The 16,879-nt window shown below is 36.7% G+C and overlaps 1 pseudogene; it reads left to right on the top strand.

Annotated features, from left to right (window-relative positions):
* Nucleotides 1–5,846: 5,846 nt before the first annotated feature.
* On the top strand, nucleotides 5,847–11,196 carry LOC125835603 (uncharacterized; annotated as a pseudogene).
* The last annotated feature ends 5,683 nt before the right edge of the window (nucleotides 11,197–16,879 follow it).

The following is a 16,879-nucleotide window of genomic DNA, read 5'->3' as shown; positions in this document are numbered from 1 at the left end:
TAGACAAGACAGTTACAATAAATCAAAGAAGGTGGGATATAAGTAAATGTATAGCTAATAAGTATACTATATCCAAAAACTAAGTCAAGCCAAGATATAAGTCAATGAAGCAACTGTGCTAGAAACACGGGACTCGAGGGGTGCCTTACACCTTCCCCTCGGTCAATAGAATTTCTTATCCAGATTTCTAGTTCGCAGACCATTTGAAATTAGAGTCAACTTCCTTTTGATTAGGGGTAAAAATTAGGTGACTTGGAACACCAAAACTCAATTCCAAGTGGCGACTCTGAAATAAAATAATCCCTTTTCAAAATGTCACTTTAATTGGAGAAATTCTATTTTTCAAACATCCTCGTTTGGGGAAAAATAGGGGTGTGACAGATGGCGACTCCCGCTGGAGATAACAAGAATTCGAGCTTCAAAATATTGACTTGCATATGACTTTGATCTTTATTTTTATTATTATTCTTTTTGGATATTGTGTTGTTAGTATAATGTGTTATTTGCTACTTGTTTTATCGCTTTGATATTATGTGAATTGTTATATATCTGTCTCTCCTCGCGCACCCATCTGAGTCTTCTGAGATACTTTATTCGGAGATGCGATTACGCTCCCGAGCCATGAGATACCAGAGATGCGGCAACGCTCCTGGGAAGGATTCTATAGTAACACATGTCTTAAGATGGGAAGGACTAATAGTAAGGCCGGAAAGCCCTCCTACCGATAAGCTATCCCTTACCGACTCGAGTAGTCTACTCGTTTTACGACCAGTCTAGACACTCATTCCATTAGGTTGCTAACTTAGTAAAATAAGTCTCAGCGATGATTATCCCTAATATAATCCGATTTATCTGCATCATGCATATTTTTAAACTAATGGGGCTCGACACAAGGGTCGAGTCCTTCTAGGACAGGTACCCTCACTTAAGACCATCATGTACATTTTTTGTTCTACTTGTTGCACTATTAGGAAGGCTATACAAAATGTCGACCGGTTTTGAATGAATTAATTAAAAAAAGAGAAGGAAAATTCTAAAAATACAAAGGTCTTAGTGTCCTTCTTTTATTAAACATTTTTACTTTGTCAAAATTTGTACTTCTTTTATAAATATAAGATTTATTTTTTTTAGTTATTATTACTATCATTTTTAATTTTTTTTTTAAAAAGGGGTAAAGATAAATTAAGAAAAAATAAAATAACTAACTATACTTTTTTTTTTAAAAGTCTAGCAGGATTATCTAATAAGAGGGGTTTAGACTACAACAAAAAGATTTGACTGCTTATTTTTCTTATGTGTTTTTTTTATTTTTTCAATCACTCTTCTTATAATAATTATTATTTATAAAAAAAAATAAAATTATACTAATTTTGTTTTCTCCTTTCAACTCTACTCAAATTATTTAATAGGAGATTTTTTTTTCTTTAAAAAAATAAAAAATAAAATAAAAAATGTGATGGTTTGTTTTCCTTAGTGTCCAATCATGCTTTTACTATTATATACAATAATTTTTACTTTATTTTTAATTTTATAAAAAATAAAAATGTGTTTTATTAAGTCCTAATTTGTCATTATCATAATATAGGAAAATATGAATCCATATGGAAAGGGAGATAAGAGGTCAAGGGAGGATCAATCACCTCGCGTCATGATATTAGATAAGGTTCCGACACTTTTGAAGGCATGGTATGAAAATATGACGAATTATGGGAAAGGAGTGGTGTTCAAACGCTTGGGATTTCTGCGAAGCCTTTTGTATGTTGAGCCACGACGGGACTTGATAGAAGCACTAGTTCATTTCTGGGATCCAATAAAAAATGTATTCCACTTTTCTGACTTTGAACTCACCCCCACACTAGAGGAGATAGGCGCGCGCATTCATAGGAAGGGGTAAAAATCTTCACGAAGGAGAGCCTATGATACCAAAACATATCAATGGTAGGAGGTTTTTAGAGTTATTGCACATAAATGAGAATGAAAGAGGTGGTTGCCTTGATAACGGATGGGTTCCGTTAGAATTTTTGTACAAAAGATATGGGCGAAAGGATGAGTTCGAGTTATATGGAAAGAAACTTCGTAATAACGGATGTCGTTTGACCTGGGAAGCACACAATTATGATGCCTTCACAGTAGCTTTTTTGGGGATCATGGTGTTTCCAAAAAAGGGAGGAAAGATCAATATAAATTTGGCTGCAATCATTACAACTTTTGAGAAAAATCCTAATATCACCTTCGTACCCATGATTCTAGCAGACATCTACCACGTTTTGACAATTTGCAAGAATGGAGGAGATTACTTTGAGGGATGCAATATGTTACTACAACTATGGATGATTGAGCACATTCGTCATCACCCTTATGTAGTGGACTTCAAAGTAGAATGGAATGATTACATTGGGGGCCACGAGGAAAGAATCAAAGATCATAGTTTTCCGAAGGGTATTGAGGCTTGGAAGAAATACCTCAATAATCTGATTGCTGACAAGATTGTGTGGAATTATCATTGGTTTCCATCAGCCGAGGTGATATACATGTCTACCTTTCGATCGTTCATCGTCCTAATGGGTCTTCGAGGTGTCCAACCTTACATGCCACTTAGAGTTATGCGACAACTTGGTCGACGCCAGTTTTTACCACCTAATGAAGATATGCGGGAATTCATGTATGAATTTCATCCCGAGATTCCTTTAAGGAAATCAGAGATATTCAAGATTTGGGGGGGATGCATGCTCTCAAGTCCCCACGATAGGGTGGAGGATCGCACCAAGGGTGAGGTGGACCAAACATACTTAGAATGGGTTCATGATCAACCCCCTCCTAAGGTATTGCCAGAAGGATCGGTTAAAGGACCTGTAGATCGAGAAGCAGAAATTGAGGTTAGGATTAAGCAAGCTCGCCTCGAAGTTGAAAGAAGCTATAAATCTACTCTGGATGTCCTGAGTAATGACCTGAAGAATGCTAAAGAGGAGTTGGCCCAACGTGATGCGATATTTGAAGTGAGAGTTAGAAAACATCGTTCTACCATTCTGACCTTACAAGAAGACTTGGGCATTGTCATAGGCGCTATGGAGCAATAAGAGGAGGAGTATAAAAAATAAAAGGTCCAGCTTATCTGCACACAGTCTAGACTCCAGAATCAAGTTAAGGCTTCTATGGAACGGGAAAGGGAAATAGCAAGGCGTTTTAGTGTATATCAGGCAGAATGTGAGGTTGAGAGAGGTTAAAGGATAGCCGAGCGAGATGCACTCCACCTTCAAATTGAAGAGCTCCAAAAACAGATGGAGAATTTGACGCATGAAGTCAATACTACTCGACATTGGTTACAGAATTATTATGACAATATGAATGAAGCCAAAGATCGAGTACTTCAACTCAGGGATGCACTCAATGATGTTTATGCTGGTTATCTCCACCAGAATGATGAGAGGCTGGGCCTCCAGGCACGTGTTCTTACTCCACATCTACCAAAGGCCTTGGCTAGGATTTATAAGGGTCTTGGGGATGATTGAGATCTGAGGATTTAGTTTCTTTCCAAGTCTGTTTTCTTTTCTTAGTTATTAGTTGTTGCTTTTATTTATTTATATTTTCGTTAATCATTTTGAGTCTATCTTAGTCTTAGCTACTTCTATTTTCATGTTTTATTCAAATCATTGTGTTAAGAATATTTGAAAATGAATGAAAATGATTTACTTTTGGTCAACTCATGTACATTTATTATTCTAAAAAAAGTAAAAAATAATAATATATTATTATCTTTCTCGAACTACGCAAAGATCTGATTCATGCACTAACATGATACGTAGGCAACCCAATGGGTTCGATCAAACGTTTTTAACAAGAATAACTAAATAAGAGAAAACACCTAGATAAGCCGGGATGAAACATAAGGTCTTCCATATTAGAAGTATATGTGTGGATGTAATATGCACGATTCCTTAACACTAATATGCTTGCTACTTTATTCAAAGAGGAAGAGAGAGAGAGAGAGAGAAATACATATTAGCTTAAAGGTGATTGGTTTGTGGTTAAACTGGCATCACATCCCTATAATACAAGGTCGAAAGGGAAGAAGAAAATGGCCCACAAAGACGGGAACGAGTCTGACCATAATGAGGTCCGAAACCAGATGACTTCCCAATAAACAGCATCAATAGAAGAGGTAAGGGCATTAAGACAACAAATGGCAGATATGTACGAAGCTTGGACGAGTGGACAAGCTCCGCCTTCTTCAATACGCGACTATCTAAATACAAACATACCACCCTCTATCCAAGTGTCGACAAATGATCCCATTTATCCACCTGGATTCGGCCCCTATGCTAACACATCCAACGTCACTGGAACTTCTACGGGTCTCCCTTTGAGTACCCCTATGATGAGTAATCCACTTTTTATGCCAACTGCGTCGACAAATATCATTCAACAGCCAACAATGATGCCCAACAATGATCATTCGTCCAAAGTTCCTCATGATCATAATTATATCCTTGAAGAGGCAATTAAAATTCCAAGCTCGTATCCCCACATCCATCAATATAGTTACCCTATCGAAGTTGAAAAGACGGTTAAGAATGAAGAACATGAAGAGTTGGCAAAGAAAATGAAGAGTTTGGAACATAGCATAAGAGATATGTAGGGACCAGGAAGCCACAAAAGCATCTCATTCAGCGATTTGTGCATGTTTCCCCACGTCCATTTGCCTGTTGGTTTTAAAACTCCAAAGTTTGAGAAATACGATGGTCACGGAGACCCCATAGCTCATTTGAAGAGATATTGCAATCAACTGAGGGGTGCAGAGGGCAAAAAAGAGTTGTTTATGGCCTATTTTGGGGAAAGCCTAGTGGGAATTGCATTCGAATGGTTCATAGATCAGGATATTGCCAACTGGCATACATGGAATGATTTGGCTCGATGTTTTGTACTACAATTCCAATACAATATTGACATTGTGCCAAACCGCTCCTCATTAGCCAACACGAGGAAAAAGACCACAGAAAATTTTCGCAAATATGCCGTTAGATGGAGGGAGCAAGTTGCTAGGGTTAAACCATCAATGAAGAAGTCAGAGATGATTGACGTTTTTCTCCAAGCGCAAGAACCTGATTACTTTCACTACTTGCTTTCTGCCGTCGGGAAGACATTCGCTGAAGTTATTAAGGTTGGGGAAATGGTGGAAAATGGCATCAAGTCTGAAAAGATTGTAAGCCAAGCTGCTTTAAAAGCCACAACACAAGTGCTTCAAAATGGTTCTGGAAATATTGAAGGGAAGAAGAGAAGGGAAGATGTAGCTACGGTTGTATCAGCACCTCAGACCTATGTCCAAGATAATCCCCCGCAACACTATTTTCCTCCCCAAGCTCCACAATATCCCATCCCTTACTCTCCATATCCCGTTTTCAACGCACAACCAATTGTCCCCCCCTTCTTATCCGCAATGGCGTGCCCCAATTCCTCAAAATCATCCACCACCCCCACAAATTCACCAAAATACTGTTAGATTTCCTTTTCGTCCTAGGAAAGAATACAAGAAGGTAAATGGAGCTAAGGATGAATTCACCCCTATTGGAGAATCATATGCTAGCTTGTTTAAAAAATTAAGGACGTTGAATGTTTTGAGTCCTATTGAAAGAAAGATGTCAAATCCTCTCCCAAGAAATCTAGATTATTCTCAACACTGCGCCTATTGTTCTGATGCCCCAGGACACAACATAGAGAGGTGTTGGTACTTGAAAAAGGCAATTCAAGATTTGATCGATACTCATCGAGTTATCGTTGAAAACCCAAATGGACCAAACATCAATCAAAATCCACTACCCAGACATACTAAAACAAACATGTTAGAAATGATGAAAGGTTGCGAAGAAGTTGCAGTCCCATACAAGCCAATCCTTAAAGTTGGAACTGGCATGGAGAATTCGGCGAATGTTGTTGACTTGACAAAAACGGTGCCTTCAGGGGCAGAAAGAACGTCAAAAAAGTTAAGCCCATCAAACACACCCATCCTAATTGTGAAGGAAGCACTTGAAGATGTTTGGGCAAGTCAGAGAGAGGCAAGATTAGTTGTTCCAAGAGGGCCAGACAAGTCTATCTTGATCGTGCAAGGAGCCTATATTCCACCTGTGATCATTAGGCCAGTGTCCCAACTTCCAATGACTAATCCCAAGGCTGTCCCTTGGAATTATGAGCCTACCATCGTGACATACAAGGGGAAATAAATCAATGAAGAAGTAGATGAAATAGGAGAAATGACTCGTTCGGGAAAATGCTATGCCCCGGCTGAATTAAGGAAAATAAAAATGACCAAATGCAAGTTAAAAGTCTAGTCACTGAAGGGGAGGCAGAGGAGTTCTTAAGAAAGATGAAATTGTCAGACTACTCCATTGTGGAACAGTTAAGGAAAACTCCAGCTCAAATCTCTTTGTTATCATTGTTAATACATTCAGATGAACATCGTAAAGCTATAATGAAGATTCTGAATGAAGCACATGTTCCTAATGAAGTTACAGTGAGTCAGTTAGAGAAGATTGCTGGGAGAATCTTTGAGGTAAACCGCATCACCTTTTCAGATGATGAACTACCAGTGGAAGGTACGGGACATAACCAAGGCCTCCATATCACTGTAAAGTGTGAGCTTTCATATGTCACTCGAGTTCTAATTGATGGAGGGTCTGGGGCAAATATTTGTCCCTTGTCAACTCTACAAAAATTAAATGTTAATGTTGAAAGGGTACGACCCAACAACGTATGTGTTAGGGCTTTTGATGGGTCCAAAACAGATGTCATTGAGGAGATAGAGCTCATACTAAAAATAAGGCCTGTCGATTTCACCATGAATTTTCAAGTGCTAAATATCAATGCATCCTACAATCTATTGTTGGGAAGACCATAGGTGCATAGAGCTGGGGCAGTCCCCTCTACGTTGCATCAAATGATTAAGTTTGAATACGACCGACAAGAAGTGATTGTTCATGGTGAGGGGGATCTGTCAGTCTACAAAGACTCTTCCCTCCCTTTTATCAAGGCGAATAATGATAATGAGACATTAGTTTATCAAGCTTTTGAGGTAGTGGTTGTTGAGCATATCCTCGAGGGGAATCTCATTTCAAAACCACAACTGCCCATGGCATCCGTGATGATGGTAAATGAAATGTTGAAGCATGGTTTTGAACCAGGTAAAGGCTTGGGGATCTTCTTGCAAGGGAGAGCTTATCCGGTGAGTCCACGAAAGAGTCTTGGTACTTTTGGCTTAGGATACAAGCCTAGAGTCGAGGACAAAATGAAGGCCAAAAAGCAGAAGAGAGATGTATGGTCACTTACCAAGCCTATACCACCCATATACAAATTTTTCCTCAAAGCCCGCACAACAGAATCTTCTGAGTCACCATGCCCAGAGCTAGTGTTGGAGGTTCACGAAGAATTGATCAACTATTTTCAAGATTTATTTGTCGAGGCTGATATGATTGAACTCGAAGAGGGCACTAGCGACAGAGATGTGCAATTCATTGGTCCTGATGTCCAGCTGAACAATTGGGAGGCCACTCCTCTCCCCATTAAGAATGAGTCTTGGTAGTCTATCTTGGTTTTCTTTTTGTCATCCGATTTATTCAAGGGTTGTAATTCGGATTTTGTCTCGTCGTTTTATTTCAAACTCTCTATTTTCCTTTTCAATAGGATGTAATTGTGTTTTTATTTCAGTCTAATATATTTATTTTATTTTCTTCTATATAGTTCTTTCTATGCCGATTCTAGTAATATGACATGCATACAGAATTATTCACCGGATCTTAAAATCCAATCTAATCTTCGACCTAATCCTGAAATAATAAGTCAAAAAATTGAATATGATGAAGACGAAGTATTTGAATAAGTAAGCAGGGATTTCAAATCTTTTGAGAATAAATCAAACCCAAATATGAGTGAAACTGAGACGATAAATTTAGGGGATCATGAAAATATTAAAGAGACTAAGATAAGCGTACATGCTCGACATCAAAAGGAGGATATAATCCAGGCTCTGCTTGATTACAAGGATGTTTTTGCGTCATCTTATGATGACATGTCTGGATTAAGCACTGACATGGTGGTTCACAAGTTGCCGATTGATCCTAGGTTCCCTCCAATAAAGCAAAAGTTGAGAAAGCTTAAAACTGACATGAGTGTAATAATTAAAGAGAAAATCACAAAGCAACTTGAGGCCAAAGTCATTCGAGTCTCTCAATATCCTTCTTGGTTAACTAACATCGTACATGTCCCTAAGAAAGACGACAAAGTTTGAATGTATGTTGATTATCGTGATTTGAACAAAGCAAGTCCAAAAGATGACTTTCCTTTGCCCAACATCCATATTTTGTTGGACAATTGTGCTAAACATGAGATTGCATCTTTTGTGGATTGCTATGCGAGTTATCATCAGATTATTATGGATGATGAAGACGCAGAAAAAACGTCTTTTATCACACCATGGGGTACATATTGTTATCGAGTCATACCATTTGGGTTTAAAATGCGGGAGCAACTTATATGAGGGCAATGACAACCATGTTTTATGATATGATGCATAAAGAAGTCGAAGTTTATGTGGATGATGTGATCATTAAATAAAAAAAACAGTCAAATCATGTACAAGACTTAAGAAGATTCTTCGAAAGGCTTCGCAGGTATAATCTCAAGCTTAATCCTGCAAAATGTGTATTTGGAGTACCGTCAGGAAAGCTTTTGGGGTTTATAGTCAGTCGACGAGGTATCGAGTTAGATCCTTCAAAAATAAAAGTCATTCAGGAACTGCCATATCCAAAGAATAAAACTGAGGTTATGAGCCTTCTAGGAAGGTTAAACTATATCAGTAGATTCATTGCTCAACTCACAACAACTTGCGAGCCCATTTTTAAGTTGTTAAAAAAGAATGCCACAGTCGAGTGGACCGAAGAATGTCGAGAGACTTTTGAAAGGATTAAGAATTACTTATCGAATCCTCCTGTGTTGGTTCCTCCCGAGCCGGGCAGACCATTGATATTATATATGTCAGTACTGGATAATTATTTTGGATGTGTATTGGGTCAGCATGATGGCACTGGGAAGAAAAAGCAGGCCATTTATTACCTCAGCAAGAAATTTACCGTTTATGAATCGAAGTACACCCTTCTCGAAAGAACGTGTTGTGCCCTAACTAAGGTAGCACAGAAGTTGAAGCACTATCTTTCATCTTATAATACTTATCTCATTTCTCGTATGGATCCGTTAAAATACATTTTTCAAAAGCCCATGCCCACGAGCAGGCTTGCGAAATGGTAAATATTACTCACAGAGTTTGACATTATCAATGTGACGCGGACCGCAATGAAGGGTCAAGCCTTGGCAGATCATTTGGCAAAAAACCCTATTGATGATGAATATGAACCACTTAAGACCTACTTTCCAGACGAAGAGGTATCATGTATCGATGAAGTTATTCATAATAAGGATCAAGGATGGAAGTTGTTCTTTGACGGTGCCGCTAACAAGAAGAGAGTTGGGATATGAGCAGTTCTTATGTCTGAATCAGGGGAATATTTCCCTATAACAACCCAACTTAGATTCTATTGTACCAATAATATGTCAGAGTATGAGGCTTGCATCTTGGATTTGAGGTTAGCTGCTGACATGGGCATCCAAGAGTTGCTAGTGCTAGGAGACTCAGACTTACTGGTCCATCAAATCCAAGGAGAATGAGAGACTCGTGACCCAAAGCTCATACCATATCAACATTGTTTACAAGATCTTTATCGACAGTTTGTGTCAATAAAGTTTAGCCACATTCCTAGAGTTCATAATGAGATTGTTGATGCATTGACAACTTTATCTTCGATGCTTCAACATCCTGACGAAGCTCATATCAACCCTTTGTACATACAGATTCGTGATCAACATGCTTATTGCAACTTGGTGGAAGAAGAATTTGACGATAAACCTTGGTTCCATGATATTAAAACATATCTTCAGTCCGGAGAATGTCCTACTAATGCCATTAGTAATTAAAAAAGAACTATTCAGCGACTAACTAGTGGTTTTTTCTTAAGCGGAGGCATATTGTACAAGAAAACACCTGATTTGGGTCTTCTAAGATGTGTAAATGCTAAAGAGGCTTCAACAATCATGATTGAAGTACACTCAGGAGTTTGTGGACCTCATATGAATGGATATGTTCTGGCAAAGAAGATACTTCAAGCAGGTTATTATTGGCTCACCATGGAGCGAGATTCTATACGGTTTGTTCGTAAGTGTCATGAATGTCAAATACATGGTGATTTGATACATTCTCCTCCCTCCGAGTTGCATGCGATGTCTATTTCATGGCCTTTCGTGGCATGGGGAATAGATGTGATTGGACCAATAGAACCAAAAGCATCGAATGGTCATAGGTTCATCCTGGTGGCCATTGATTACTTTACAAAGTGGGTGGAAGCAGTAATTTTCAAGTCAGTGACCAAGAAGGTCGTGGTGGATTTCATTCATTTCAACATCATCTGTCGATTTGGTATTCCAAAGGCAATTGTTATCGATAATGCAGCAAATCTCAACAGTCGTTTAATGCACGAAGTATGCCGTCAATTTAAGATTGAACATCGAAATTCGACTCCTTATCGCCCAAAAGCAAATGGGGCTGTAGAAGCTGCCAACAAAAATATAAAAAAGATATTTCGTAAAATGGTGCAAAGTTCTCGACAATGGCATGAAAAGTTGTCTTTTGCTTTGTTGGGTTATCGCACTACAGTTCGTACGTCAGTGGGTGCCACCCCCTATTCGCTAGTATATGGGACTGAGGCAGTTATACCTGCAGAAGTTGAGATTCCGTCCCTGCGGATTATTGTAGAGGCTGAAATTGATGATGATGAGTGGATCAAAACACGCTTGGAGCAATTAAGTTTGATTGATGAGAAGCGATTGACATCAGAATGCCATAGACAATTGTACCAGAAAAGAATGGCACGAGCATACAACAAAAAGGTGCATCCCAGACGTTTCGAAGAGGGTCAAATAGTGCTGAGACGTATTCTGCCACACCATGCTGAAGTCAAAGGCAAATTTTCTCCATATTGGAAAGGACCATTCATTATAAATAAGGTATTATCCAATGGTGCTCTTTACTTAGCAGATATAAAAGGCAAAATGACAGAAATGGTCATCAATGCTGATGTTGTGAAGAGATATTATATATGATGTGATTTTTCGATATTAGAAACCTTTATGTTTGGACTGGACATTTTAAAGGTTGATGTAATGGAAATTCTTGGTTCTGTGTCTAATGTTTAATTCATATGTTGTCACCTTTGTTGAGAGTTAATTTACTTCATTGGTTCTTCTGCTTCCTTGGCTCTTCCATAAAAAAAAGTAAAAAATAAAAATAAAAAAATCCATCAACATGAACTACGTTTGACTTGATTCTTGTTTCGGTAAGATACGTAGGCAACCTTGTCGTTGGGTTCGGTCTAACCAAACAAAAAATCCAAAATTCCATATTTGCAAAAAATTGGGGCAAATGTCATTTTTTTTTCTTTTTATTCTTTCTATCCCAAAGCTAAAGTCGATCCCATCATTTAAAGTCGTATTTGAGACTTCATCTTGTCATTTCTTTCTAACCTTGTTTAAAAGTTGGAGAAAGACCTTTGGATTAACCTTTGAAGTGTCAAGAGTAAGTATGTTAAGGGTACAAATGATGAAACCATGAGAGAGTCTTATCGGTGAAAACCCTAACTGGGCATCATAAGACGAATGTGAGTTGAGAGAAACAAAAATGAGAGAGTCATATTGGTGAAAACCCTAACTGGGCATCATAAGGCGAATGTGAGTTGAGAGAAACAAAAATGAGAGAGTTTTATTGGTAAAAACCCTAACCGGGCATCATAAGGCGAATGCGAGTTGAGAGAAACAAAAATGAGAGAGTCGTATTGGTAAAAACCCTAACCGGGCATCATAAGGCGAATGTGAGTTGGGAGAAACAAAAATGAGAGAGTCTTATTGGTGAAAACCCTAACTGGGCATCATAAGGCGAATGTGAGTTGAGAGAAACAAAAATGAGAGAGTCTTATTGGAGAAAACCCTAACTTGGCATCATAAGGCGAAAGTGAGCTGTGAAAGAAAAAAATAATAAATGAGAGAGTTTTATTGGTGAAAACCCTAACTGGGCATCATAAGACGAATGCGAGTAGAGAAAAATAAAAATGAAAGAGTTTTATTGGTGAAAACCCTAACGGGCACCATGAGGCGAATGTGAGTTAAAGGATTCAAAGTGAAAGAGTTTTAGTGGCAAAAACCCTCGTGGACATCATAAGGCAAATAAGAGTTTGAAGTTAGTTATGACTTCGTCAAATAGTTGGAACTCCACATCAAGATTAGATGATCAATAATGGTTGATGAATAGATTGGATGGACAAATCGGGTAATCAATTCAAATTGCATGTCATGATCAATAGAGTCGGCTACTATACTCAGATAAGTTTTTCTTTCTTCCTCTTTCTAAAAGAGAGTCTTCATCGAATCATTTTCTGCTATTCTCGTGTAGTATATATTTTTCTTCCACTTTTCATCGCTTTGTTTTATATGTCCTTGAGTCGAGTTTATGTCCAGAAAGTAAGAAAGGATTTCAAGACTTGTTACTAACTCTAAATTTGTACAAGGCAAAGCATCAGGCCAATGAGTTATCATCTGTTGGCAAGTTTTGGATTCAGAAGAAGTCCATGATTTGATGAAGGGTAAATAATGAGTGTCATGACATAAAGGCAGATATTGGATTTAAGTCCCTCAAAATGAGCAAATTTGGGTGAAAATACAATCAATCAATAACGAGCACTGAGAGTTTGGAAAAAAGTAAAACACGATAAGTACTTGAGCAATCCTCGTCAAAAGGCAGAACCACAAACCAACCAACATGTTTTAAACTCACAAATTTTCTTTGTTGAAGCAGGGGTACAAGTTATTTTGAGATCAAAGGTCCAAAACCTAGATGTTCAATTTAGTCTACGAATAGCTAAATGGCAACATTGCACAAGAATTATAGTCCATATTGGGTAAGTGTTTGTTTGTCTTATTAGTTTATGGAACATAGTGTAGCAAGGACCCTCATGAACAATGGGACGTAGTGTAGCAAGGACCCTCATGAATAATGGGACGTCGTATAGCAAGGACCCTCCTGAATAATGGGACGTAGTATAGCAAAGACCCTCCTGAATAATGGGACGTAGTATAGCAAGGACCCTCTTGAATAATAGGACATAGTATAGCAAAGACCCTCCTGAATAATGGGACGTAGTATAGCTAGAACCCTCATGAATAATGGGACGTAGTATAGCAAGGACCCTCCTGAATAATGGGACGTAGTATAGCAAGGACCCTCCTGAATAATGGGACGTAGTATAGCAAGGACCCTCTTGAATAATGAGACGTAGTATAGAAAGGACCCTCATGAATAATGGGACGTAGTATAGCTAGGACCCTCATGAATAATGGGACGTAGTATAGTAAGGACCCTCCTGAATAATGGGACGTAGTATAGCAATGACCCTCCCGAATAATGAGACGTAGTATAACAAGGACCCTCCGGAATAATGGGACATAGTATAGCAAGGACCCTCCCGAATAATGGGACGTAGTATAGCAAGGACCCTCCCGAATAATGGGACGTAGTATAGCAAGGACTCTCATGAATAATGAGACGTAGTATAACAAGGACCCTCCTGAATAATGGGACGTAGCAGGACCCTCCTGGATAATGGGACTAGTAAGATCCTCCTGGATAAAGGGACTAGACTAACATAATTTAATTTAACTGGTTCATCATGAAGAATGAAGTTAGTTTTTACATGCATAAGCCCTCTGAAGAGTACTTCACAACGAAGCACGAGTTATTCAGAGTATCGAAGCAAAGCTAAGCACCGTCTTTTATTTTCCTCACAAAATTTTCCTTATTATAAATTGGGGCAAAATTTTGTGTTATTACTTTTGTTTGTTTTAATTTCAGGAATCCACTTGTAGAATAAGGGCAATCCATATTTCAAAGTTCAGGATCTTATCTAGAAGGGAGTCAACTCTCAAGCTCATGTTCAATTGAAGTGGCTAGAGCTCATCTTAAGAACAAGGTCGATATCCAAGTCCAAGTAGGAGGAGCCTACCTGGAGAGAGGCATTACTTTCGAACTCACTCAAAAGGAAAATCAGTATCTCACAACTTGAGAAACATAAAGACCTAAGTCAAGATTCAAGAGAAGCTGCAGAGCTAGAATATGATACTTGCATTTTCTTTTAATTCTTTATTTCTCATGTTGGTGTAATAATAGGAGCCGCGAACTGAAGCCTCGATAGAACCTCACTCAACTTCTAACTCATTGTCTCATCTACTTGAACCACATATGACATGATTCCCTTATAACCCGGGATATGTAGGCTGTCCAAAACTAGGACTCTGTCGCATATTTTTCTTTTCAAATAAGAGTCCGGTCAAAACTTGTCACATTGTCTACTTCTTTGTCTGAAAACTCTTCGTGTTTCCAGTCAAAGAGGGGCAAACTGTAGACACGTAATTTTTGACCGAACCTAAAATTTTATACCATTTTTAGAGCTGAAATATTTTTATAAATATAAACTAAATATTTTGACTTTTATCTTATTTTATTAAGTTTATTTTTAAAAGATTTGAAAACAACAGAAATAGAATCACTTTTTTTAAGGTAAGTTGTATTTTCAATTGTTTTTTAAAAAAAAGAATGCAAGATTACAAAAAAAAAAAATCTATATTATTTTAAAATTAAGATTTTATAAATAAGCTAATATTTATTTAATTATTATTATTATTATTATTTTAGCTATTTGACTTTTTCTAATTAGCTTTTTATATAGTTAATTATTATTCTCTTAAAAGTAAAATAAAACTAAAAGTAAAGTAAAAATAACCTAAATAATCTAACCTCCCATACCCCACCACCCCCATATACTCACCCCTATACTACTATATCCCCACAAAAACTATCAGCAACTAACAGACCCCTATACATACACGACTAAAATTAAATAAAAAAAAAACCCAAAAAGAGACCCACACCCCCACGTATCTGAAAAGAGGGGAGGACTCCTATATCTATCACAATACATCACCATCATAAAGCATCATCAGTTATACGGAATAACAGTGCACACAAAAAAAAAAAAAAAAAAAAAGCAATACACTTTAAGTCAGAAAGATTTTTTCGTGGATTCAAGTTCGTGGCTCCTTAAAGTTAATTATAATTAACTTTGGAAATCAGTAGATTATAGCGGTTTCTTTTGTTGGAATTAAGTTTTACGAAAAGGTAATTCTAATTTCTTATATAGTTCAATGAAATAATTGTCATGAATTCGATTATGATGTTATGGAGTCCTTAAAATTACATGTATATATTGTTATATGCCACTATTTTATGACGCATATCATATTGTTGATTGTATGAATTGCTACTGTTTAAATTTGCTCATCGAATTATTTTTACACCTGACTTTAATTTAATCAACTAATTTGACCCAAAGATGGTTGTTGTTTACTCTTAGTTTTATTCCAACATGTTTATGTACATTTATTTGATGGTACAAATTGACAACTTCGTTTATAACTTTAATTTAATTACATGTAAATTGGTTAGAGATTCTGTATTAGTTATCATTTGGAGTTTTTGGATTTTAATAAATAAATAATATTGCCATACTTATGGAGACAATTAATTATTAGAATAATTTGATTGTATCCGAAATATTAAAAATGGAGGAGATGAACATTAGTTCATTTTAGTGAGTCATTAATTCATCAACGTGAGATAGTTCTTTTATTAGTAATTTCACACTATCATCATTTGGTGAAGGAATATTATTATATCACTACGTATATCAATTTTCTCTCAATTAGTTTAAAGGGAAAAAATTAACTAAAAAATAATATATAGAATTAAAAAAAAAAACGTGAGCAGAGAAAAAATATAATAATAAAAGGAAAAATGGTGTAGAATAGAGAAAAATGAAGATAAAAAAAAAAAAAGAAGAAGAGGAATTGATCATTAAAAAAAAGAGTAAAAATAAAAATAAAAATAAAATAAATAAACATTTATTATAAAAAAGGCAAAAACAGAAGAAACAAAAGATGAAAGTGAATAAAAAGTAATAATAGTAAAAAATAAAGAATAGGTAAAATAAAAAAAAGGGAAAACAAAACTTAACCAAAAATTATTTAAATGAAATAAAGAAGAGAAACAATTTTGTCGGACAAAAATAAAGGTAAGAAGAAGAAGAAACAGAATGTTAAAAAAAAAAAAAATGAAAGTAAAAACTACAAAATAACGTGCAAAAAAAAAATAGAAGAAAATAAGAAGAAAAAAATTCCAAGAAATTGGTCTTAACCTCTTTAACATTTTCTTTTTCTAAAATTAATCCTAAATCCCGTAGAAGTTTACCTCCTATTATAATTCAAATATCGACTCCCACTAAAACGACAATACTAAAATTCTCCGGACTCTAAAGAATCTAGACAAGATAGTTACAATAAATCAAAGAAGGTGGGATATAAGTAAATGTATAGCTAATAAGTATACTATATCCAAAAACTAAGTCAAGCCAAGATATAAGTCAATGAAGCAACTGTGCTAGAAACACGGGACTCGAGGGGTGCCTTACACCTTCCCCTCGGTCAATAGAATTTCTTATTCAGATTTCTAGTTCGCAGACCATTTGAAATTAGAGTCAACTTCCTTTTGATTAGGGGTAAAAATTAGGTGACTTGGAACACCAAAACTCAATTCCAAGTGGCGACTCTGAAATAAAATAATCCCTTTTCAAAATGTCACTTTAATTGGAGAAATTCTATTTTTCAAACATCCTCGTTTGGGGAA

Source organism: Solanum verrucosum, unplaced genomic scaffold (genome assembly GCF_900185275.1).
Source record: "Solanum verrucosum unplaced genomic scaffold, falcon-dt-bn FXZP01000040.1, whole genome shotgun sequence".
Classification (NCBI taxonomy): Eukaryota; Viridiplantae; Streptophyta; class Magnoliopsida; order Solanales; family Solanaceae; genus Solanum; species Solanum verrucosum.
The sequence above is the reverse complement of the archived record's forward strand: the minus strand, read 5'-3'. Positions and strand labels throughout refer to the sequence as shown.